Source organism: Vanessa tameamea, chromosome 14 (assembly GCF_037043105.1).
Source record: "Vanessa tameamea isolate UH-Manoa-2023 chromosome 14, ilVanTame1 primary haplotype, whole genome shotgun sequence".
Lineage (NCBI taxonomy): Eukaryota > Metazoa > Arthropoda > Insecta > Lepidoptera > Nymphalidae > Vanessa > Vanessa tameamea.
In genome coordinates, this window is record NC_087322.1 from 115846 (window position 1) to 143580 (window position 27735).

The window sequence follows — 27735 nt, forward strand, 5'->3', positions numbered from 1 at the left end:
GCGATTTTTCCGCGCGAAATATGAAATACATAGAGCACACAAGCCGTCGTCCCTATTTCATCCCTCGAGGGGTGAATTACGTAATATCCCTTTGCCCTTCCCGGAACTTAATCTATCTCTGCACTAAATTTCATCTAAATCTGTTCAGTAGTTTAAGAGTGAAGGGATAACACAGAGTCACTTTCGCCTTTATAATATAATATTAGTGTAGGTGTGTCTGTTTAAAGAACAAATCTCGAACATAATACAGTCAAGCAACCCACGTTACGTGATACTTGTTATATTTCGATGTGTGTACGAGCCCAGGAACTGTCACCCTTCAGGAGCACTTCCCCTTTAACGAATAGTCCATCGCTGCTATGTCAAAAAGCGCGGAGGTAGGTTGTCGGTTTTCTCGTCGGTTGCTCTCGGAAGAATCTACTTTACATTTTACTTGATTAATTAAATATTTGAGGTAAGTTGTAAAACACAACCTTATTTTGATTTTAAATTAACGTTTACATATTATATTACAACTTTGTACTAATGTTGATACATATCGTGGTATCTGCCTTAATAATATAATTCTATTATTAATTGGCAAACGTAACATTATTGAGCTCGTTGAAGCTGAGAACCAACGTGATACTAAATACCACTAAAGTCTAAAGGTTTTCGATCGGTCTCTTGCTCTTCAATCAGCATTCCCAGTAAGTTGATAATTCCTAACGTTGTGCGGCCAGATACATCCGTACGCTTTAGTTTAATCCAAAATGGCATATCTCTCAACTGTGAAACTTGCATAATTGCTCTTAGTTACGTTACTATACAATAGAGGTACTAAATCAGTCTCTATCAATGTCACACCGTTATTGTGCTCCCTGTGTAGTATTAATCAAGACAATATTCGTTTCATATTTATTTTTGGGAAGACAGGTGAGTAGTTTGGCGGGCGGGTGGGAAGCCGGCAACTGAATCCGCAGAAGCTGGCACTGTAGGATGCGTGTACTCTACGATGTTACGTCCCCCGAGCTCAGTCTCCCTCCCGTAATGCTATTTCATGCACGTGAGCAGGATCCATGCCTTCATTACAGTTTACCAGTTCTATCAGTCACAGTGCTAAGATATCACACATCCCGTGACCTTCGTTAATAGACGGATTATCTACCCAGTACATACATAATAAATATATTAATATTAAAACAAATGTCTCCTCATCGATACAACGTTATGTATTAACTATACGAAGTTCAATAGTTATAGAGGACTAAAACGGGAATATATTTATAACTAAAGTAAACGAGATTTTTTTAGATTGGCAGACAGGCTCTACCTAGCAACAGCATTCAAGAGCATCTTTAACCTTCCTATAAGTGAAGATCTATAAATAGACTTTTTACTGGTGAAATATCAAGACAGAAATGGATTATCTAACGTTCGTACAACAGATTAAATAACCAATAGTAATAAAACTTAGAAGTGGTTTTACATTTTGCACGAAGCGAGGAGCGCGGAGCGCGTAGGACGAGCAAGGGACGCATAAATCTATCGCAGGACGTCTGGAGAAAATAGTGAAATGTATACTCGCCGGTAACCGTAACCGTAACCGGCGCTGGCAGTTGGCGCTGGCAGTTGGCGCACGGGGAGAGTGGGCGGAGTATATAATCAGGGGTTTACGGAACGATTGAATGCTTTCATTAAATACGCAAAATGAGGTCCTTTATCAGAACGGCCCAACGTCCCCCAAGCCCCTCTGCTACCTACGAGAGAGTTAACCCGTCGTGCAAATTGTATGATAGATTATCTCATATAACAACGCCCGTGTGTCGTGTGATGTATATTAACAAAATTAAAGTAAACTAAAACGAAGGACCTCTGTTATTTATTTAAGTTTTAATAGCGGACTCGTCGAAGAGTAATGAAAAGGAATAGGTTAAGAACGCTTATGAACGTGTACACGCTTACGAACTACAGTATCACCGGTGCAGTTGGGTAGTTAACGTTGATAGTGAGTCAGCAAGACAACATTTTATAAATGCTGGTGATGAACACAGCATATCTAAATATATAGATTTAAAAAACACGTCTTCAAACTATCAAACTTGAAATTTTCCACAAAAATGTGTAACTACACTCGGGCGTGTATCAAACGAACACATGACGCTATTGCAAATATCTTCGTAAATTATTTACGACTCATGCGCACCTTCGTTAACACGGCCGCGCCTGAATTGCCCAATAAACTTGACAAAATTGATAAAGTTTACGACATGCTAAGACTGTGCGACCCGAGGAGTACGCTTATGTAATAAACTCTTGCTCTAGGATAGTAATCAATATAAACTCCGACCTTTGACACTATTAGCGCGAACACACTCGAAGGCTCTGAATTAAAGTCATACTTTGAAGTGATATACTGTTTTGTAACACTAAAACGAAGGTGCTTTTATATACCGACCTCTTAATGAACGGTTTCAATGCAATCAAAGAGCGAGAGAGAAGATTTGAGTGCCCGCCGGTGTATTCGAATATGAGATGAGGGCTCAGCCGATAGATCGCTTACCATGACGTTGATCGCTTTATAATCATTGTTTATGTAATCTTGCTAAAAAAAATTAAAAAACACACGCGGTAAAAGCTTACTTATTAATAAAAAAATAATACATAACTATAATCAAACATATTTAGCACTAACATTAAAATCAATTTATCACAAAATATTGAAATTAAAACATCTCGAACATTAAACAAATCGTTATTTGTTTTAAAACAGCCACAATGCATTACATTTTAAGATATCTTCACTCAGATAAACTTTGACCCAATCAGTATAAGAAATGTTCTGCAATTAAAATAAAAGTCGGAAATAATAAATTTGCTTATAAAAATATAACGTCAGATATAATGTATTCAGCCAAGTTGTATTAAATTTATTAATAACATTAATTACGATGTGGAAGAGTCTAAGTGAAGGCGACGAGACGATAACAAAGACCGACTTGTTCCCTAAAGTACGCAATCAATGTTCGCTGCGATTGTTCAGTGTATCGCATCACATCGCTAATTACATTTAACGAGCGACGCATCTTCGTCCTACACACCACTATGGGCACCATTTACGTATCACGTTGAGTGATGTATTTTCTTTTAAGTGTAGTAATATATGCAAATGTATGAATACAATCATTAGCGCCCCAAGCGATCACTCCGCCTACTCCGTAGCTAAACATAAAGTTAATAAGCACATTATACTTCTACTAAATCTTGTTATAATATGTCACAAAAACCGACGACGAGCCGAGATGGCACCGTGATTAGAAACTAAAGATTGCGGGTACAAACCTGGACGAGGGCGAGATGAACCATCGTGCAATCATAGCACGGTGAAGGAAATATCTGCAGGAAACCTACATGCGTTGTGTAAAATTCCACTCCAAGTGCGTCTATTTACCTACAGCAATACCGGTGGGAGCTTAACGTTTAAAACACTTCTGTAAAATGTCGATTCAAAAGCGCTTGTAAAAGCCTACCTGAATAAATTATATTTTAATTTTGATATGGTATTTAATAAAATACCGAAGTCAAAGGGTTATTATGACCCTACTCATTATTATATGTTGACTAAAATTTCCAGACGAATACGACGTGTTGATGGTACAACATCAAAATACGGAGAACAGGATTATTTACAGGTAATTTCAATTGTAGACTCGAGCTGGTTAAAGTTTTCTACCGGGGTCATTTCAACGCACTAAATGTAATGCCATTAAAACAATAATATTGAAAGCTGCTAAATGTTCTCGGCTGTGGGCTTGTTATTACAATTTAGTATCAATGTAATATAATACAAAGTATACTATACTAATATATACAAGCTTGGTCCAAAATAAATTATTCAAAAATATTATAATAAATTAGTTTAAAAACGTAATGGAAGCTATAGGAGAGCAATATTTTTAAACGTAGCCAATGTTTCTTAGTGCTATTTTTAAACGCGCTTTCATTGCGCTCGGGTGCGAACAAGTTCACGGAAAGTCGACAGGAAGTTTTATTGAACTGCGATATTTGGGGCATCATGTCAGACAGATGAATCGCTGTTTCAGTAGAGCACGGCATGCTATTTGCCATCTGGTACAAAGTAACCAAATCTGAATGGTTAGCCACTAAGCCTCGGAAATAGAACAGGCAGACGCGTTAAATATATTCACTCGGCCCATGTGTATCGGTTGACCATTTCTGCCGTAAAAGCTTTTGAGTATTATTTCATAGTAAAACTCTGTGAATAGGCGCACCGAGAAGACTATACTTTATATATTTCAAATAGGAAGGCAAACAAAAACTTGGGCGCCTCGCATTGGCTCTGTAAGAGATATTAGCAATTCTTCACATCATCAATGCGCCATCATCCATTTAAATTATTTTCTTCTCCGATGTTGTCACTTAATTGTGTAAACACACCAGCTCACTCATCCTTCATACCGGAGCTTGATAACACAGAGTTACTGCTCGGGGTAGAATCATAGAAACTACTATGTTAACACAATAAAGTTATATTTAGGTGATATTTATAACAAAATCGTTATGTATGTATTTCCCATTAATTCTTTTCAGAAGCACAATTACCAAATTCTACGTTATATGAAGGAGTATCGAGGCCGACATGCGCTCGATGCCTCTTTAAATTTCTTTGCAAACAATTACGCGGGCGGCGCGCGCTACCGCTTGATTATCACCTGAGATCTGTATCACCGTTCTCATCATGGTGTTTGACTTTGTATACTGTATACCGTTTTTTTTGTATAATTGATTTATTCTTACCCTGTTTTCGTTTTGTATCAATATTTGAATGTACATTGCTCTATTTGCAGATAAGTTGAAGTGGAATCTTCCTTCCACGTGGGGTGTATATGTTCGAGTGAGGTTTTAAAATTGTTATATTCGATCGTGCCGTTTGATTCCCAAATTAAAATAAAATCTTTAAAATATACCCAGTGTTTTATTTTTATTTTACAAAAGTCAAAGGCATACTTTTTTAACTATGACCGTTATTTTATATGAATTAAAACAACGATGAACTTTGTCAAGCAAAATCTAGAAAACGTATTATTGTAATCGAGTTTGGTCTGAAAGCCAAATTTGATTTCATAGTTCGTTGAACTTATTTAATATAACTAGGTAAGTTTTAACCGAGGCAAAGTAGGTCAGCTAAAAGTTTTCCTGTAGTGAATAAGGATCCATAAAATTGGCAGTTTATTTTATAGACTTATTTATAAATATTTAGGCTACTGACTTCGATGTCAACGGGTAAGAGTTGAACGGTCTCGCGAAATAGACTAAATCATGTTCGACCCACATTCGGAGATCCGGTAACTAGTATTAAATGTTTCGTATTAATTACTCGGCGATTTTAGAAGGGTTAGAGAACTCTGAATCATGCTTTTATTTATACCTTTAACAGTAAGAAGTCGACATGATTATAACGTGCACGGAAATACAATACGTTTGCTGCAAGTAGATGTCCAACTGTTGGGCCCCGTCCTCTCCGTGGGTCGGTGCTGTATATACATTTGTGAAAATTAAATCTTAACAAACATTTAAGTGATCGGGTTTGACGTATTCTCTTGATTTTAGTTTCGATACTTATGGAAAATATTGTTCAAAACTATATCAGCAAGATTATTTAATAATCTTGTTGGACTTGGCGAGCTCTTTAGTCATTTAACGCTAAATAAAATTACTTTTACATAAATTGTCAGCGCAAGCTAGAAAGTGAAATATATTACTGTAAAGTGTTCGTCAAAGCAGCCGACGTAATGGAACTGTGTCACACGGAGACGTTACCTAGCGCAACTGGAAAATTGAATAATTTAGTAACATCATACCGTCACAATAGCCAGTTCCATGAAATCATCGGCCGCGCCCCGCCATCGCCGTCGCCGTCGCCGTCGCGCGGCGTGCGAGCGCGCCTATTCACTACAGTCTGCCGTAATGGTCGATCGGTCGACGTTAATGCTCCGCTCCTTAGGGTCGCGGAGTTAACTTACACAGCCTATGACCTTCCTCAGTAAACGGATATCTGAGGCAAAAGAATTATTCTTAATTAGCTACCGGTCCAATTTCCGAGAGAAACGCGTTTAAACAGCATTATAATATCAACGTATTAATTTACAATATTATAATTCCTTTTATTCTTTTATCGATAAAGTCAACATAGGACTTGTATTTACGTAATATTCCTTTTTGTCCATATGGCAAGCATATTTATATTTTTTATCACGAGAATGTATTATGTATTACAGGAATCTTCCAAATCTTAAGCAAGTACGACCTAAGTTAGTGACATTTCAAACATACGTCGATACGGAACCAGAACCAGTACCACTAATTGTTGCATTAACAATAATACGTATAACGTAGACGCGGCGAAGGCTACGGAGCCAAGTTCACGATCGCTCGTTCATCGACCGTTCTTATCATTATTATTCAAGTATTCAAAGCGGTACAAAGGGATCATTACCGGCGTGCTGTATTATCGAATTTATCGTTCTGCGCTAGTTTCTTTATATTTTATCACATTAGCCACGAAGCTAAATAAAACATTTGTTCATATATTTCGAATAAATATTAATTACCGCATGTGGCATAGAAACTATTCTAAATTTATATTAGACGTTGAATTATATGTACTGATAACATATACAAACATTTTATATAACGTTACTCCGCTCGTTTCAGTCCCACTTGCGTAGAGATAGCCTTTTACATAACACGACACAACGGGTCCTGTCTGAATGCTAAGTGAAATATCTAATTAAAATTAATCTTCTTATTAATATAGCCGTATAATAAAATAGCCGTAAACTCGTACGGGTGTCGCCATAGATAAAAAATACGAAAAATATTGTTAAGTATTCATTTATTTAATTTAAAATGCTCCGTATAATTAAACTTGCCTCACAATAATGTATTATAGTTTTCCTGAAAATAAAGAAAAAACTGTTGGCTATAATCGTGCATTTTAAAGATTATAATTCCCCTAGAAACGATCAGAACGTCTAACGTACTTATGACCCTTATATTTATCACAATAGTACAAGCAGCAGTAACATAACTTATTCTAACGTTTTCTTTTCATTGTCATATTATTTTTATCTATTTAATTATTTTAACATTCGACAGCGGATTTAAGGAAAAGGGAATTTTGTCTCGATGTGCTTAACATAATGCTCCTTTGAACGGGGCAGTTGTACGTAGGTGTCTAGGTGAAGCGGGCAGGCTGTCTTAGTGCATCTTACGAAACGAATTTTAAAATCTCTATGTCTTATAATTTAAGCTGCACGTACGATACCCGTTTGTATAGATTCGTAGGTTTCGGTTGCTGTACAATGTAACATTATCATTCAACGCGTTCCTCTTATTAGAAAAATCGCCAGCGACCGCTTTGCAATTTGCATGCAATACTTTCAAATGCCAACAAAAAGTGAAATTTACTTACATTGATACACAAATAGAGCACGGCTGTTTCTTTTCATTTCGTCTTTTGTTGTCTTTGAACAATATTATTCAAATTTATTTAAAATTTTAAAGAATAATTGCGATTTCACAAAAATATATTAAGTCTATTATATTCGTAATTATTTTTCAAGTCCTAGGATTTTTTTTTAATTTCTTTTTGAATATTGTTGTATATTTTCACTTAGCAGTGTCATAAAGAAGTACAAGTTAGCAAAATAAATAATATATGTACTGATGGAAATTATTATACAATTGAAATAGAAAACAGGTCTATAGCGTAAACTAAACTAATGAAAAATCTATAGAACTTTTCACAGAAAATAGTTTCCGTCAAATACCCCATGTGCAAGCGGCTTAATAATGTGTATACTCGCGATATTGTTGTATGGCCTTCACGGGGGCCGCGGATCCGCGCTCGCCGAGTTCACGGCGAGGGCTACTTTTATTACTACAGTCCATTTAACCCATTTCGTTGACGTAATCCAGTTACTTTTATCGCTCGTTGTGAGGTACGGAACAGACGCCTATAATTGATATATTGATGGATTTTAATAACTATTAATTACACTTTATGAATTCGCTCAATCTTGCTTATCTTTTAAACGACCATACTGTACTCGTCATTAAAAACGCTAAAATCAAAGATCCCTGAAAAACTATTTTAGACTATTCGTTGGAATTTTAAAATAATATCAACACGTAAGGTATAGTTCACAGGATACGAAGACTATAAGACTGTGCATCCTGTTACAGTAATGTCGAGTTTTAGCTTGAGTTCATAATAGCTTCAAACAAGGGACCACCCCTTCAGGTAGAGTTCAGTAGAGTGGCGCGCGCGCGATCTCTACAATCATGGGTATGATGTACTCAATAATATTTCTTAGTTTATTGCAAATTATGTATGATTTAAAAAGATTTCCCCAAGCGTTCATTAAAGTACAAAATATACTGAGTTACTCTTAATTTTCATTAGCATGTTATTTCCAGAATCTACAACGGGTCACGGGCAAGCGACTGAACGTCCCGATACGAATGGGTTAAGACGTTTAGTGGGGCGCCTTAATTGTTTTAGTCGTCTTATGATTGGACTTAGATTGAGGGAAACCATTACGGTCACCGACTAGCAGATATTTCTCACGAAAGGACTGCAAAATTAACAACGACACTTTAATTGATATGAATGGCTAGCGCAGCATGCGAGGACGACACGGCGCCGCTCGTGGCCTATATAATGGCACGATCACATACTATCAGATTGTGTGACTCACTTTTTAATGGATGAAAATTTAATATGAGCTTGTATCGAGTTGCCTTAGCCCGATCTGAACTCGACAGAGATCTGGTAATGAAAAGCAATATATTTCGTTGAGCACTGCGCCTCATACATATGTATGTTTGATACGGTCGATAATATTACTATGACCTTGTTAAGTGGCTTAGGATTTTTAATAATAACGAAGGTTACTTCATTTCTAGGGATCCGTAGTCTCCGATTTTAATTGTTTCATCGTAATTATATTTATACAACATAGAAAAGATATTAAAAATAGCTTAAGTGTCACTGGACATTGTTTACTTTAACCCCGTGTCGATGTCATCAACTGTGATAATCGTAAGCGGCAATTCTGCCGCGCGCTATCTCTAAACAGAGGACTAAATATATGGTCACTTTTGTTACGTGTGGGCTTAGAAAAGATAGCAAGCTGTTAAATCAGATGAATAAAATCAGCCCAAGAAACATTGGGGTTACATTTAAAGTTTTTCGAGTGCTAAATCAAATCGAACGAATACAGCAGATGTTAATTATGCAAACGTAGTCTAATATTCTGTTCTGCGTAACGTGTAACACAAGTTATATAGTTACAAACATAAATTAAGCAAAAATATTTTTCATATTTAATAAGATGTATTTAGTTTTTTTTTTATTTTCGAAATCAATTGTCGAATCAGAAGCTGCTCGCATTATATGTTTTTAATTAAACCGGATTTTCAAGAAATCGATTAACATCAGACACAAAGCAATATATTATTATTTCCTTTTATGTTTTTATTAAAATTGTATAATCATAAATAGCTCGGGGCATAGGTTCATCTGAAGCTACAATTATACGTTTTCTAAGTACATTATATGCGATATAATACTTAAAATTCGATTCGTACCTCATTCTGAATGTAATTCAAACAATATTTATAAAATACCGACAATTGATATTAGCTTCGACCCTATTGGATTAAGCTAATCTATGTAATTGGTCACTATCACGTAGAATTCCAAGAAGTGTAAACCATTCCTTACGGCGCCTACCGAGGGCCCTGAGACGTTGTCCCTCGTGCCTGTAATTACTCACAAACCGGAACACAGCGACACAGAGTCATTTGTACTTGAAGGCAAAGTAACTGGTCCGCGTGGGGTATTTTTTAAATAATATATCAGTACATTTACAATTCAATTATAGAGTATTTAGTGTTTTCGCAAATTTGATGATGAAAATCAGATTGATATATCGGGGTTGCTAAGTTACAGAACTTACATACACGACTGAGTTACACAAATAGTTTCAAAAGACTCGCGGTATGAACACAAGTGCTTTTCCTATGAGTGCATGTAAACTGAAACAATTTGCACGTCGGCTCGCGACTCGCAAGGCCGCTTTTAACTAATAGTAACGAACATATTCCGATAACCGGCAGTCTGCTAACAAAAGCGAAAGTTAGCACTTTGAAACACAAGTCATTCAAGTTTAAAAATCGTATGAAATGTATCGACACATCACACGCTCAAGATGTCAATACAATTTAACGATGTACTCCCTGTATATGTTATGTTATGTCTGCCGAGACGAGATTTCTTCTCGCCGTTCCTTTGTCATAACAGTGCTAACACAAAATATATAAATCAGATAACATGTCAGCCGTCTAATCTTACCAAAAGAATAAAAAACTTGTATACGATCGACTGTTAGCAAAATTATTCGCAAATTTGATTTCCAATCAGTGAAACTAGTTTTAGCAACAACAAAATATAGTTCCAATCGCAATCTATATCATTTAATTATATATTATTATTTTAAATCGTACATATTTATTGGAGACCGAAGAGACGACACAAAATACGTATTTATGACATGTAATTACAATTTATATGTCATAAAGCTCTTTAAAAACGTTCATATTATATAATTAAATAGCAAATTAATTAAATTATGCACATAACTGTATCTTCATTCAATAAACTGTTCGTTTTATAACATTTTATTGCATACATAATATGTATAGTAAAAACTATCACCAGTCTACCAGTCTGTAACATGCGGTATCAAAGTTCACGCAAATTATGAATGGAGCAGAACGATGAATGGACATGAGGGTCGCTTATATCATTATTATTATTTGTTCCTCAGTATTATGAAACTATCAGTGGAAATTTTAATTACGAATTTTCATACAATTATAAAAATAAACCAATCCTTTAAAATTTTTGAACTTTGGATTGTATAGTATTTCAACGTCCTTATAATAATTAAAAATATCATATAAATATTTGTTGATGAGTTATAATAGTTTAATGTCAATGTCTATTTTGAAAGAATACTCCGTATATTTTTAATTTTCGTCACATATCATAATATTTGGAATACATATGTACCTCGATGATATTGACAATAATTTCGTTTTAAATAAATAATTCCTTAAAATATTATTTCATCGGACAATTCAAAATCAATAGAGACACAAAATATAAAAATAAGAGATATAATAAATATATTTGAAAACAATTTGCGAGAATTTGGTAAAGCAAATGGTGCGTACTCACTCAATCAATGTTCCGTGGGATGTAGCGTGCTAGGCTAGACATGCTGAGCACCGAGCACCCAGCAGACAGCAGCAGCTCTTGCTGGTAAAAAGTGAAATTTCACGACGATTGACGACGACCGCGGTGTTAATTTATTCACTCGCAATGAAAAACGTGGATCGGGCGATGCCGCGGTTTGTTCGCGCTTACTATATATAAACACGTGTTTGATAATATGAAATCTGATGCCCAAGCGATAGACAAAAATCGTATTAAATATAATTTTATATTTGTATATGTTTCGAATTAATCAATGTGTGCGGTATTTATTTAAACGCGTTTTAAATAAATCGTAAGTGCGTTCGAGAAGTGGTCGGATGTGACAGCGAGAGCGCGGTCAGACGTCTCGGGGAGTGGAGCGCACGGCGCGGCGACTTGCGGGCCACTGAATGTGCGCCCGCGCACCCGTTGCCATCGCTCCTCGACTCTTCCAATTTTAATATTTGAATACGCAGGGCGCGCGTACTCTTTTCCGAACTGATGCTTTATTTAATATGGCTGCATACACAAAAGCTTATGAATTATACCTCTCCCTCGTTACTGATCAACTCTCTGTCTTTTATTTTACAAAACGACTTTGATTTGTTTTTTGTAAGAGTACGTTTTTAATCTGTTTAGCATTGTTCAATATCCTTTTGAACACGAGTTACATTTAACGTTTCTGAAGTCGATTGATATGATATGATTTCATAAATTTATTTTTAAATGGAGTCTCCAGACAGAGGGGAAACCATGGGTCAACAAATAATATGTTGCCTGCTATCCTACATATCCTTGTAATTAATTTGAGGAAGCCGACCTCAAGCTCTGGACAATTTTAAATAACAGAATCTGGTGCAATAAAGTTGAGCCATTAATTTATTTGCTGTGTATCTATACCAAAATAGAATATGTTAAAACACTTTGCCCCAGTTACACATACACAGGGTACCATGAAAATGTATGATGCTATAAACTGGCGCAAGCGGTGATGTCACCAATCAGATCGCGACTGATTTATCGACACCACTTGCTCGGATTAGGAGGAGGGCCCCGTAACGCAAATTGAATGGGGAGTTATGTTAAACATTGTAAATACAAATTCGTTACATAATGCTATTTAAGGCAGCGCTCAATCTCTAGTTTAAGCCGCTCATTCCTACGTCGCTTGCCATATACATATTGACTTCCATCGTTATTGTTCACACAAAAGGCTGTTATTATTATAGTAAATTATATGATTACATTGCACTCTACAACTAGGCAACAGTACTAGTGTGTGAAGGGCGAGCGCTTATAATACCAATGTCTTCGAACAAACATACACTTACAGATCCCTCACTCGCAGCTAGTCCATTTGCTCACACAGCAATACTTTGTATGTTATATTTGGCTAAAAAAAAGAGTGAGCCGGTAATGCTCTTGAAAACTGTTGCTCGATTACTAAGTCTGTTCCACCATCTCACATCATTAAACATAATATCATAAATGTCGTCATTTATTTAAGCCATTGTATTCCTACTTTAATTAAACATAATTAAACAATTGTAACGCCCAGCGTAAGAATAAGGGATTGAATGTCAATACGGATAATTTAGAGCCGTGATAGAGAAAAAATTCTTTGCAGTGCACAAACTACCTATTAAGGAAGGTTACAAATTATATGATAACTCAGCGCTGTACTAAATGCAATGTCAATCGAAACTGGTCATGTGATGCAGTCATCATTAGAGTATTCGTAGAGCCACACGAGGGTCATGTTTCTCCAAGTTCCTTCCTTTCCTTCAGGTTCCATATTTTCCTTGCCCTAGTCTCCAAAATATTTATTCGGGTTGAGTACGGGTTGTATTCGTTCGTGAAGTACATTTTTCCGAATTTTATTCGCATTTTCGCTCCTAAAATTCTGGAAAAAAATACTTTATTAGTTCCTGCCATTACAAATATTTTATTCATAGTACACTTTCTCCTATCGTCCGGTTTTGCCTGTTTTTTTAGCTATTTTTTACGTTTTTCTTTGTTATTTTATTAATTTCTGTTCTTATCTTTTTTCCGTGTTCAACGCGACTGTGGGGTCCTCTGCCTTGCATCCGTTGACGCTTCAATCTCCCGGATCGGCCTCTCCGTTCGGGAGTTATTGGCGAAAAACCGAAAATTTGTGGACGCTTATCGCCAGTTGAAAAAAGATCTGCAGCTGGCGATAAGCAAGGCCAAAGAGAAGCCCAGGGAGGAGCTTCTGGCCGATCTCTATCGAGACCCGTGGGGGCGCCCGTACCGCGGTGTGCGCGGGAAGTTCCGCCCCCAAGGCGCCCCCGTCACTGAGACGCTACCGCCGGAACTCCTCCTGCGCCTGGTCGGGGAACTCTTCCCCCATCCAGGCGAGCATGTCCCTCCACAGATGGGCCCCCGCTCCATGATCGAAGACGCAGTGGCTCCACGATTGATCACGGAGCGGGAGATGGAGATGGCCCTCGGCCGTTTGAAGGCCAAGAACACGGCGCCGGGTCCGAACGGGGTTCCAGGGCGTGTTCTGTGCGACGCCCTGGAATTCCTCGGTGCAAGGCTTCGGGAGCTGTTCGACGAGTGTCTGTGCAGCGGGCAGTTTCCGAAGCCTTGGAAGGAAGGGAAGTTGGTCCTGTTGCCGAAGGAAGGTCGGCCGTTGGATTCTCCTTCGGCATACAGGCCAATAGTGCTGCTGAACGAGACGGGCAAACTCTTCGAGAAGGTCCTCGCAGCCCTTCTCGTTTAGCACCTCGAGGAGGTCGATCCGGGTCTCTCAGAGGTTCAGTACGGGTTCAGGGCGTGCCGGTCGACGGTCGACGCTCTGGACGCCCTGAAGACTCGGACGACGGAAGCGGTGGCCCGGGGGCAAGTCGTCCTGGCGGTGTCGCTCGACGTGGCGAACGCCTTCAACAGTCTCCCTTTCGAGACGATCCAGGAGGCACTCCGATACCATGGGGTGCCTACCTATCTCAGGAGGCTGCTGGAGGCGTACCTCCAGGACAGGGAGGTCCTCTGGGCGGGGGTTGATGGGAGGTTAGTCCGGCGTCGGGTAGGCTGCGGCGTTCCACAGGGGTCGGTTCTCGGCCCAATTCTGTGGAACGTCGGGTTCGACTGGCTCCTGCGAGCTCCCGTCCTTCCAGGGATGGGGATGTTGTGTTACGCTGACAACACCCTCGTCACGGCGACTGGGCGGGACTTTCGGGAGGCGGCTCGCCTCGCCGAGGTTGGAACGGCTCTCACCGTGGACCATATGGGAATGCTGGGCTTGAGGGTCTCCATGTCCAAAACTGAGGCCCTCCTCTTCCACAGTCCACGGAAAGGACCCCCACGAGGGGCGAGTATCATCGTCCGGGGGACGGTGATCAAGGTGCAGGCCCAGATGAAGTATCTGGGCCTGATCCTGGACGGGCGATGGAGCTTGGGGCAGCACTTTAAACATCTCACCCGAGGCTCATCAACGCCGCCGCTGCCCTCGGTCGCCTCCTTCCGAATGTGGGGGGACCGGGGTCGCTATGCTGGCGTCTATATTCCGGCGTAGTGAGGTCGATGGCGCTGTACGGTGCCCCGATCTGGGTAGACGCCCTCACCGCTGATAATCGGGCCCTTCTGCGAAAGCCGCAGAGGGTCATAGCGGTGAGAGGCATCAGAGGGTACCGTACGGTGTCGTGGACAGCGGCGACACTTCTCGCGGGCGATCTGCCCTGGGAGCTCCAGGCGGAGGTGCTCGCGGAAGTGTACCGGTTCCGGATCAAGGCGAGGAACCGCGGCGACCGTCCAGGATCGACGGAAGTCGGGCGGATCAGGGCTCTAGCCCAGCGAGCCCTGATCGTCCGATGGGAGGAGGACCTGGGGTCACCCACGGCGGGCCTAGCGACAGTGGAGGCGATCGGAGGAGCGGAAGCGGGAGGAGGATGCCGCTGCAGACTCGCTCCGCCGAAGACGACCGGGGAGGAGGAAGAAGCGCTACGCACACCTTCTCCCCCCGCCTCAAAAGGCGTCGCAGGGACTAGGGGGGGTCTCAGTACCCCGAGAACCCCCTCTAGGTGTCGGAGGCCCGCATAGGCGGGCCGACTGTCAGAACGTCACGGTAGCATGCGCAAGCGATCCCGTGGCGCCCGCCGAAAGACGGAGAGGGTACCGCTGGTTTTTTAACCTGTAACGCTGTAAACCCGGCGTACCTGGGCGCATTCGGCGTCCAGGGCTCCGGGGAGTCCCCCCCCCACTTTCCATCACGCGGGGGAAGCGCGTAACGCGATTTTCCAGCGAGGAAAAAAAAAAAAAAAAAAGGGGGTTTGTATTCGTGAAATCACTACATAGTATAAAACAAAGTCGCTTAGCGCTTTCTGTCCCTGTGTATACTTAGATTTTTAAAATTACACAACGGAATTTTAATGCAGTTTTTAATAGATAGATTGATTCAAGAGGAAGGTTTATATGTATAATACATGCGCAATATATATGTTTCTAAAGTGATGTCGTAAATAAGCACATTTTTTACGCTTACATTGCATACGCTGGCTGAACCTTACGAGATAGATCAAAATAATGTACCTACATATAACAGTATCGAACACCTTAAAAATACCTACAAAAATGTCTGCGATCGTATATGTCTGTCTTTTAGGGATAGCCCATAATAACCATTTATAATTAATTACTTTTTTCGAGAAATAATGGCTTATTCACGAAGCTAATTTAAGCCATACAGCAATTATCCGATCCAATTAAGTACCTTAAATATATTGTGCAATTAATATAGATCAATATGGCCCTTTACAGCATGTAATTTAAATGAATATTGTCTAATGACTGAAAAACTGTGAACGTTGTAAAACATTCTGTAGTACATATATTTAGTATCAGCAAAGCCGGGGCGGGTCGCTAGTAGGCAATAAAATAAAATACATAATTTCTACACGATTTGTGGCTTATTGTCCTTGTAAGAAAAGGCTCATAGCATCTTCCATTGCCAAGTCTAATGGTGAAATATGCTTTTAAACATAATTAAACAAAATACAATACAATGAGTGTCTGATTCGTCACCCACAGATAATAATATATATACTTACTGTACTAAAACATAGTTGCGTATCATACAATCGATTAAAAAAAAACTGGTCAAAGCATATAAGATACGAAAAATACATAAGGTTTTCAGTGGTAGGGATTTGCGCAAGCACTTTTGGGTTGGTACCAACCACTCATCTGGTATTCTACCGCCAAAAAAAAATATTACTGTGTATCGATTCGAAGTATAAGTGAGTCAATGTAACTATAGGCACGAGGGACGTCACATTATAGATTTCATTTACTCGTATTCCTAGCTATATTATTAAAAACATCTTTATATACACTCACCCACAAAAAGATTCTGACATCCTAAAAAACACAAAATTAAACTCCGCAGAACTCAAAAAGCTTTAGTTAGTACTAGTACCTCAAACTATCGAGACAATATTGCCGTGAAAATCTTACAATTAAACAGCATGTTGTGTTTATTGTTATTTACAATCTCTTTTAAATGAATTTGCAAAGTGTTATCTGATGCGAGAAGATCCCAGTCCATTATAAATTCCTATCGACCTAATACTCCCGGCCCTGAGACCACTTCAAACAGACTTCATAATAAACAACTGCGCAGCTTGCTCTGAAAATACACCCTTTGCCATAGATGCTTACCCATTCAGTAGTACTGCCATCGTTATATGTACTTCGAAATAATATTCCTTGAATATCGTGTTTACTACGAAATTATGCAATAAATTAAACACTAATTACCTCAGTTGAAGAACCCGTCAGAAGAAACGAGTGTATCGACTTTCTACAAAATATAGAAATACTTTAATTAATTACATTATCACCTCCCATGGCATAGACGGCGCAACGCAAATATTTGTAGCTGATGCCATTCAAGCATTGTTGAATATGTATTTTGCATATTCAATTTATATCATAAACAATCACCAAGGAAGACCGTCTGCGAAATGGGTCCATTACTCGTCCGTTTCATTTTTAATTAAACATTTCATAAATTGTCTCCGTAGTCGCATAACCGGTGTCTCAGTCATCAACTCGAAAACTGTTCTCAATAAGCAATTATTTATCGTCTACTTCCGCGTTGTGAGCCTAATAAAAGCAATCAGCCGATAACGAATTATTTATATTAAAACACATCTAGTTACCTTTCTTTACACTCGTGTCCTCATAAAATGCTAATAACATTTCCGTTCGTAATTATCTCGATAAGTTTTCTGTTTGGCATAAGGCTATATAGGCAATATAGGAAACGTGTATTTTCGTTTATATGGACGTATGTACATATGTTTTTGTACAAATCGAATCGTACGTGATATTGTGGTTTCAATTATAATCTCTGGGTTAAAGAAGAATATATTTCAGAGTCCGATCGTTAGCTTAAGAATTTTTATTTTTTTTACAAATAGAATTACGAATTTAACTTGAAGCTGCTTAAGCTTTCAATTAATGGAATATCAATAAAGGTAATAGAATCTTATTTATATTGTATTACGAAATACAATATACTTTTTGATTTTGATTTAATTTGAAAGTCTAAGAGGTATGCGACGAGAGTCCGATGATTTAAGTCTAAGATGAATACTAAAATAGAAATACCAAAATTAAACGTATGTAATAAACATTTTATCACAAGTCCACCACATAAACACGTACTCATTTCAAATCGTACTTTTAATTTGTAATTGAAACATCCGAAGCACAAAATCCGATATTTTCTGTAATTTTAAAAGTATATGTCGTCATAAAGCTATAAGCATCCCACATCTCACACCCAATCGTACGCTACGGTTATATATTCTTTGTTCGGCCCAAAGCCAATAATAATATGATTTAGAGTTGGCCGGCGTCGGGCGCCACTCTCATAAACCACGGCGACGCTTTCCAAACCTAATGATATAATTAACTTACATGAATATACTCTAGTTTCGTATTACGAGCCTTTCAATGTATAACACGCAGTATCCGAGTCACTAAGACTGCACAGGGAATAGTTTTATGTTTACACTGAATATATACTCGTATAGACATATTTACTTTGACTCCATGAACCGCCATTAAAGTGGTAACGTCCCGGTGTGCCGGGGGCTTTGTAGAGGACTACCTGACTGATACCACCAATGGCAAAGGTGAAAACCGGGAACCCGATGGCTCCTCAAATTTAAAAAAATAATAGTATTAAAAATTTAAAAACCTTACTAAATTGAATTCTTCGTTTAAATCACGTTAAGAACTGTCCACTTTAATATATATATGTGCTGTATGCACGATTCATTAAAATTCATTGCATGTTCTCTGTAATAGTAAAAAAAACTTTCATGCACAAACGCGCCGAGGTGCAATTGTAATAGGTTTATGAATTATCTATATATAAATAGAAAACGGCAGTACTTTATAACACGAAATTTAAATCCCACTTACATGTTTTGTATACTAGTAACGGCGCGCGGTTTCGTGCATTAATCATTACCTCCACCTGCGTAGGTTAAAGTGTGATGTTATATTGTGATTTTTTATCCTGAATAAAAGGACTATTTAACGAAAAAAGACTTTTGAAACACGTGCGTTAAAACAAATAATAAAACTCTTCATCTTTATAATAGTATCTCATTTATGTACATACATGGGTCATATTCAAAATAATTGTAATTTTAGTACTGTCGTAATGTCCAACAGCGATTTTTATGACATTAGGACTCAACTGCCACTTTTAAATTTTTTAACCTACTATATGCTCATTTGTACCCAACAAAAAATAAATAAAACATCTGATAAAGCTGAATAATGTATATTAAAAAAGACAAAACAGGCGTCACATAAATCCTGTTTCATACAAGTAATCAATGTCCACATTCTTGGTGGTAATTCTATAAAATATATATTAACAAAACTATTACGTTCAAATTCAAAATATTTGTTTTTCGAATAAGTACTCTGTTATTAATTTTAAAAAAATGCTAATTTCTGAAAATGGTATGAATAAAATGATTATAATAGCTTCAATAGCCAACAAACGGTCAAACTAAATGATGAAACAATGAATGTTCGGTCATTGTGTTCACGGAGATACGAGTGGTTGTATTGAACAGGGAAAATGAGACATTTTTAAGTTACATATTGGAGTGGGATTTTTAAAATATCGGTGAGTACTTCGTGTTGTATTGCTCGTGCTGGATTATATACATTTTGTGACGTTTGGTTAAAATATAAAAATATTCGTTTAGTATGAGAATAACCGTAACAATCGATGCTTTTTTAGTTTAGACACATGCAATGAATTCACGTGTGTTATTAAATCTGTCACGTTTTTCTGTTATGTAACAGATATGAACGGTAAAGGCTTGTTCACACTGGGCTCGCGTACGAATTAAATGAAATATATTATTTATAATTTTATGTTACTTCTACATCTTTTATATAATATATTACAATTATACATATTACGTACATGTATTATTAGCAAGTTAATCAATTACGTTACTAGTTTTAAATAAACAAGTATTTGTCGTTATATTCACAAAATGGAATGTTTGATTTTAGGAAATAGGCCATTAACACCAGCTGAACGACAGCGAAATTATAGAGAACGTTTAAAAGTGAACAATCCTGAAATATGGAAGGAGAGGAAAAAAAGAGAAGCTGAAGAAAAAATAAAAACTACTTGAAAATTTCACAGTCGTCAGAAGAAGAAAAATCCAAAAGACGAAAGCTATGGCGAGAATTAAAACAGAATAAGTCAAACCAGGTTCAAATGAAGAAAAATAAAGAAAATCATCGCGTATATAAAAAGAAATACCAGAACGAAATGTTCTGAAAAGCTTTTATGCTGTTCAACTGCAAATTTCTCAAATATAATGAGTCTGTTTAAATGATTATGTAACTGTGGTACGATTGATTTTCAGTGCAATTGAAATAAAATATGAACGATTATTAGCTTTTTTTATTTACCTACTAACTCATTGGATATAGATTTAACATTAGGTTTGGCCTATGTCCAGCAGTGAGTTCGGCCGAGGTCTGATATCATAATATCAGACCACTGATATAAATTTGAAAATTCTAATTTTATTTATTTAGGGTTGCCATTTAGAATTGCCCGAATATTTCCTTTCTGTTACGTTTCAGTTACAAAAAAAAAAATATTTTCCTATCTGTTTCATATCCGTAACTTACAATTTTTTTTAATACCACATATATGTATATTTAAATACGAGATGCTCACAATTGATCGGAAAGGTCTTTTTAGGTATTTATTCAATACGACACATATCCTTCAAGTAGTATACTCTAGTTGAGTCACTAATGGAGGCAAAGCTCGTCACGCTTACGTATTCGGGGTGCATCTGTAGAGCAACAGACGGCGCCTACCAATTCCAACAATGAACGCAATGGCGGCCGCGACATCTATCAACAGGGTCCCGGCCGCTACTTGTCATGTCCCTCTTACATATGAAGATTTGTCGTTTCGTCTGAGATAAACTCAACCGATGCAATACTGACTGTGACTCAAACGACATCGCGAACGAGAAATCTCAGATTGCAAGACATCAAAAATAATTGAAATAGTGGCAAAATAAAAGCAAGTATTCTTAGCAAGTGTTAAGTATAAATCTAGAAACATTTATAGCAATCGCCGAGTACGTTATGAAACATCGTTACAAGTCATGTTATCTCGTATGTTTATTGGCTGTGAAACCGCCGATGTCAAAACATCAATAAAATCATTTCCACGACACGGCGGTTGTAAGTCTGGCGATGTTTACGCACTTGCGACTTAATAACGTCGTCTGCAATCATCATTCGATATATTGTCAACTCGTTTATCGCGCTACGGAATGACTGTTTTCAATCAAAGTCTCACTACAGAATAATTAAAAATAATAACAATATACTCTTTTTAGCGTCAGCGTTACATAAAATACAATGGCGTTGTAAAAAACATTAACCATTCCTTATATCGCCAATGTGCCACCCTTGGGAGCGAAGATTTTATGTCCTTTGTGCCTGTAGTTACTATAGTACTTGGTATTGGTGTTTAGTATAGGCGTTGGAATACGAGAGGACGAGTGGGCGGGAAATGTATACACAAAGTCTTCCCACTAGACTACAAGTACAATTGTTTTTACACAAGTTTGTGTCCAAGCACAGGTTTCAGTCTTTGCTGCTGCGCTCTCATATTCTCACGAGACATGAGTCAGCGATTCGACCTGACTGGAAGAAGCACTACTGCACTGGAGCACATCACCGTCAAGTATAACAAGAGTTTACTACTGCTTAACGTGTTTTTATTTTAAAACGAAAAGAGCTTTGACCTCAGGGCTTGGACTATGATACAGAACGATCGCAACCTTTTTGACACGCACTCGTAGCCCATTTCTTCTAGCATTCAATTACAACGATTCATCTAAGATCCAGTAGCGGTTCGAACCTTACAAACCATCGGTACTAGACCAGGGGCGCAATTACGGTGGTAGCATCGCGATTTGTTAAAATTATGTAGAATAAACAGAAATACATGTCTGCATCTGTTTATCGGTCTGAATATTATGTTGCTTACACCTTTAAAGACGTATCACTTTGTATGTTACCCAAGTCAGATATTAATTTTAAGTGCTTAGTGATAACTTGATGGTGTAACTTTTCCAATAAATAAATAAATAAATAAATAAAAAAATAAAATAAAAAAATACAACTTTACCACAATAATAAATAAGGCTATTGTCAGCAAGTGTTAACGTGTATTCCTTTTCATTCGTGAAACGCTATTTAAACGCATTTGTTATATACATATGTAGGAAGAGTTAAAAAGCAATTTATATTTAAATATTTTTATTTTTTTTCCGAAGCAACCGATTATATAATCATATCAGAGAGATCAGATCAGTAATATCAATATCAACAAAATTAAGGTCATCACATAGTTCTCAATTATTTATTTTATGATATAGGTAGGCGGACGAGCAAATGGACCACCTGATGGTAAGTGGTCGCACCGCCCAATGACAAAGGCGCTGTAAGAAATATTAACCATACCTTACCACAACTTAGGGAACTAAGTTGTTATGTCCCTTGTGCCTGTAGATACACTGGCTCACTCACTGTTCAAACTGGAACACAAAAATACTGAGTACCTATGGGTGTTTGGTCGCAGAATATCTGATGAGTGAATTATGTTTACTATATATATTAGTAGTATGTGTATCGACGGTTGAATTACAAATGGAAATATATTTTATTACAATTTTGCACGTGAAATATAATCATTAGCATGGAATAAAATGCACTGCCAATATTCCCGTTGTCCTTACGTCGCTCCAATATTTTAAATATTGCTAAACAAAAAACAAACTGGAACAACCTTGCTGTTTCTTGATTAGAAATTTGTGAAATAAGGTTACTCAACGAAATCACTTCTATCTATCCAATTAAAAATTCGTAGAACTGCAATCAATGATATGCATAATTTATCGACTTCTTATCGTATTTAGGACATTGAAATCTGGTCCGTTCAAATTTTATTATTCAATGTATTTCAGATTAATATTAACCACTAGAAATACATAAAATTTATGCTATTTGGTTATTAATTTAAAACGTCTGTCATAAAATATGGTAGTGTTTTATGACGGACGCTTTCGAGGGAGCTTTAGGGGATTTTAAGAATCGCCTTAATTATTATTAACTTTTATATTATATATATATTGTAAAAAATATTTATTATCACTAAATGTAGATCCGTTTTAAATAGCAAATAAACTCGGCAATATTCTTGATTCGCGGAGACTAATTCAGTCGAGGATAATAAAATCGCTACGTTAAACCCAAAACTTCGCACTTAATTCGATTGCTTTGAGTAACGCACAAGTCATAACAAATCAAACGTGCGCAAGTGCTTCGTATCCATAAGCATCAATCACATCAATGTCACGATGGAGTCCCAGCGACCTATTTCCACCGAAGTTTCTGCTACCACGGCCATTCACCCAATGAGCTCATCGGCCCAGAATAAAAATTCACTCGCTTGTATCAATTGAATTTGTGTGTTTGGATACGCTTTCTGAGCCGAAACTAGACGATCTACTTTAGTTTAGGAAACGCTAATTAATTACTATAATTCCAAATCTTTTGTTCGAGGTCGATCGCTTCTTCACCGTGTCTCTTCAGATCACCCACAGGATTACACGAGGAGTGGGGAAACACGCAGCCTTCCTCCTTTGCTATATTATCTTGTTGCTAGTTACAATGTTAATTAAATTAAAATATTATAATGATTTTTATTAATTACACCATATTTTAAACGATTTTCGAGAAAAAAATATTTTTTTTAAATTAGTAATCTTTATTTTATGGTCGAAAGAGCAGCCCGTGGCATCTTTTAGCGCCAATTACGTTAGACTAGATAATTGTCAGAATTAGTACTGTGGCCGCGATATCGTGTGAGCTTCACACTTCATAACATTCGAATTTAAATAACATATATTACATTTGTTAACTGTTAAAAACAAGTTACTTCGTACGGACTCTGTAATAAATTAATGAATTCATAAAACAAACTGACAATATTTGATGGATCGCGATCGACAGTCCGACAATGCAGAGGTTTATTTAATTATCGGATTTGAATATTTATGTGACGCAATTATAATAAAGCCTTCCTAGCGGCATGAAATGTGTCCGCGGCTAATTTGTAAGTGTAATTATTATTAATGTTATGTCTAATGAATGTACTATTACGAGTTGATCATATCACTGCGTCACAAAAAATCTAAAACGAGTACTTTTGTATGTAGACTGTTCGATATGTTGAGTATTAAAATAAATTATCAAGTTTTTGATCAGTCTATTCGATAGTAATTTAATTTAAGCTAGGTAATGCAAAGGCCGCAATAACGGAACGAGGATACTCGTGTCTACGTTTATTTTGCAAGAACACTTGCGTATCGGTGCGAGACGTCTCGTAACGGAATGAATCAATAATTGATTTCATTTTATAATTCTTTTTTCTTAACGACTTTTCTTACAATCGTTCAATCCTTATTTCGACGTTATTTTACAGGATTAAAAAAATATATCGAAATGAATATACTTCAACTCGGGTTAAAGAAGCACCTAGCAAGCAAGCACCTAAACATCGTCACGTCTATTTAAATATAAAGCCGTCTATCGAGTTCTCACCGGTCTTGACCTATCAAATTACAGCCATCCATGCAATTGCATGTTCGAACAATATATTATTTGTTTAGATCGATTTCGGTTCTATAATTAAATTCCCAATTAATCTATTTTAATCTCGTATTAAAATCATGTCGATTATTAAGGCCCATTACCGTTAAACGATTATATAGATAATAAAAATAGTGTATTCCCCGCATTTTCAGTATTCGTTAATTTTCATGCAGGATATGAATACAATTATATTATAGATTATATGCAATTGAATTATTATAGATTGACTCTTTGATTGCCGGTTCTTCCCAGTAGAAGAACATTTTACACGGATTCGATGCTCGTATAAGTCTTGATTAAGTTGTTACACTTTTACTGTTTGAAGAAAACAGTTTCGGTTATATATCTATTTTATGGTGAGAGACTGAATTTACAGATCTTACAATAGGTTGAGTTACTTAATTTAGTTACAGCTTTTGTAATATAGATAATTAAAAAATATGCCAGCTGGACTCAGCGTGGGTCACTTGGGAAAAAAGGAATGTTTGAAAATTCAATGCATTATAATTTATCTTATTAAATAATAAAATTTAGGCCTTACTGACGATTCAAAGAATGTATATTGTATATATATTATTGTATATTGTATTCAAAGAATGTATGTGTATATTTAATTATTTAGTACACCGTTCGCCAGGCCGGTGTAACTAAGTTTGTATAAAAAATTAAAGTGGGTACATCACCAAATTTCCAGCTACACGTGGATATTGTTTATATCTAAGGGAACAGGCATGCCATCCTTGGAGTTGCATCAGCAGCTATCGGGACACACTCAAACAGGAAACTGCAGTCGTCCACACTTAAAATTTCAAATCCATGTGGTGGGTAAAAAAAAACCTCCTGCAATAGGAAATATACAGGTTCAATTATCAAGTAAAAAACTAAGAGATGCTTTTAACGAGGGATGTAAGTAGTAATTTACCTTCTGGAGGTTTAAAGTTCTGCTTACTTTAAATGACGACTTCAACTCAGGAGAATCATTTCAATGGGTTAAAAATCACTGTAAACCACAAATTAAACATGACTACGACTTTCTGAATTTAAGCAAAAACTAAAACAAAAATGAAAGACTTATAATTTTATAGGTCGGTAGAAAATTGTTTTAAAAAGTTTTATCAAACTTCAAAACTCCATTATTAAAATATTCTGAAAAGATATATGCTATTAAAGCACTGAATACTAGTCAATCACAAATTAAGAAACTCAACTATTAGGAAAACTCACCGATATATTCAGTATATCGAATTTGAAGTTTGAATTCGGTGTTAAACCGATAATATAAAAATGTAAAAAGAGCGAAATCAAAAGTTCTTGAAACTTTGAAAGGTTTAGGAAGTGTGGCCAGTATCACTACCAAAAATAGCCTAAATTCAATAGGAATTATATCCATATTTAAATCAAGAAATTATTTTATTCATTACAATTTATGAATCTTAACATAAGAATTAAAGAAAACAAAGGTCATATTTTTATTTATCGTCTATTAATATTCCATGTGTCATAAAACATCCATCGTACTCACAAATAAATGTTTACTCGAACTTTATTAAAAGTTTTCTTGTTTACGCGGCGAGCACGCGCTCACGCATTTAAATGTGCCAGTCACTGGTCAGTTGGTTCGTGTGTTGTACGAGTTTGTTTTAAATCGATATAACTTCATATTACGTATTCATCGAGCATAAGCCGAGGACACGTGCTTATCCACGGCACCTACGGCCCGGTCACTCATTACACCGTGCACTCTAAACTTTCGTGCTGTATGTGATCTATACATATACGTATACGTCTTACATACATAAAATATATTATACTCGGATTTTATTTTATTACGGATAAGAAAATAATAAAACAAGCCACTGGCGAGTGACAGGAATGATCTCCTTAATAATGTAAGAAAATAACTGAAAAGGTTCTCGAGCTACATTAAGTGTTTCGTACTCAATATTAATTTACACAATATAACACTGTGTATTTGGATATGAAAGTCTTACAATAATAATATGTTAAATATAATAATTTATCGTCTGCCCTGCCCACGGGAAGCTGGGACGAGTAGCTAGTAAGTTACAGTTGAAGGGAACCAATGATACTTAGATAGTCTCTTTATATTATGTAGACCATGGTTGGCGACGCATTCGGTGTGGAAGGAATAGTTAACGTTTTTACAATGCCGATGCCTTTAAGAGGACGGTGACCATTCACTGGTAGACCCCAGGTAGTGCATTGCATAGTAACGTCATACTTAAAAAAATATGCTCCATACCTTCTCCTCAACGGGAGAGGAGGCCTTAGCCCAGCAGTGGGAAATTTACAAGCTGATTATGTTATGTTATGTTATACTTAAAAAAATATATCTTATTTATTTTATCATTGCAGTACAAGTTTCAAAGTATCCACAAAGCAGCCTTCTCTATTAACATACTTTCATACGCCATCTCCGACGTAATTACTAGAAGTAAGGAGCATGCTTTAATAATATTGATGTTACATTATTGTTACTAAAGATTTATCAACGGCTACAACTGGGATCCCGATAGCAACATGCTAAATACAAAGTTATTTAAAGTATTTTAATCCGAGCAAAGCGCGCGGTCTAGATAGACTGTTCAAAATATTTAGATAGACCTTGGTCGTTTAGAATATAGAACACGAACACAAATATACAGACTGCACATGCACGGGATACTGCATATTGAAGTTTACTGATACATTCATCAGCTGTATCGATTATATATAACCAGTACCATGGGATACTGCGTCTGTCCGCAAAGTTATTTTATTATTTCGATTGATTGATCTTGAAGTACATTCATTAATATTTATGAACCTGCCTTGAAATTCATTTCTACGTTTTTTTAAATAATTTATCGAGGCGAAGCAAACGGCCAGTTGGAACACCTAATGGTAAGTTGTCAGTCATACCCTCCCCCAATCGAAGAACGAATTAGAGAAAGTCCAAGAAGTTTGCTCATACCTCTGTTGCGTTACGCACTGAACACATATGTCACTTCTTCAATCCGACAAATTATTATTATTTATTTCATTTGTAGTTTTAGTTTCCAATGCGTCGCTAACTATTGTGTTGATGCGCCCTTTGTGACGGTAATTATAAATTATACTAAGATGAATGCCTGCATATGCACGCCATT

The 27735-nt window shown here is 37.0% G+C and overlaps 1 protein-coding gene across 1 annotated transcript in view; it reads right to left on the minus strand.

Moving 5' to 3' along the window:
- Positions 1–11736, minus strand: part of LOC113398517 (A disintegrin and metalloproteinase with thrombospondin motifs 7) — a 60848-nt gene extending 49112 nt beyond the window's left edge. Inside the window, exon 1 of the mRNA XM_026637282.2 lies at positions 11309–11736. The gene's annotated coding sequence lies outside the window, so the exon portion shown is untranslated. The remainder of the gene's footprint in view (positions 1–11308) is intronic.
- Positions 11737–27735: the final 15999 nt, after the last annotated feature.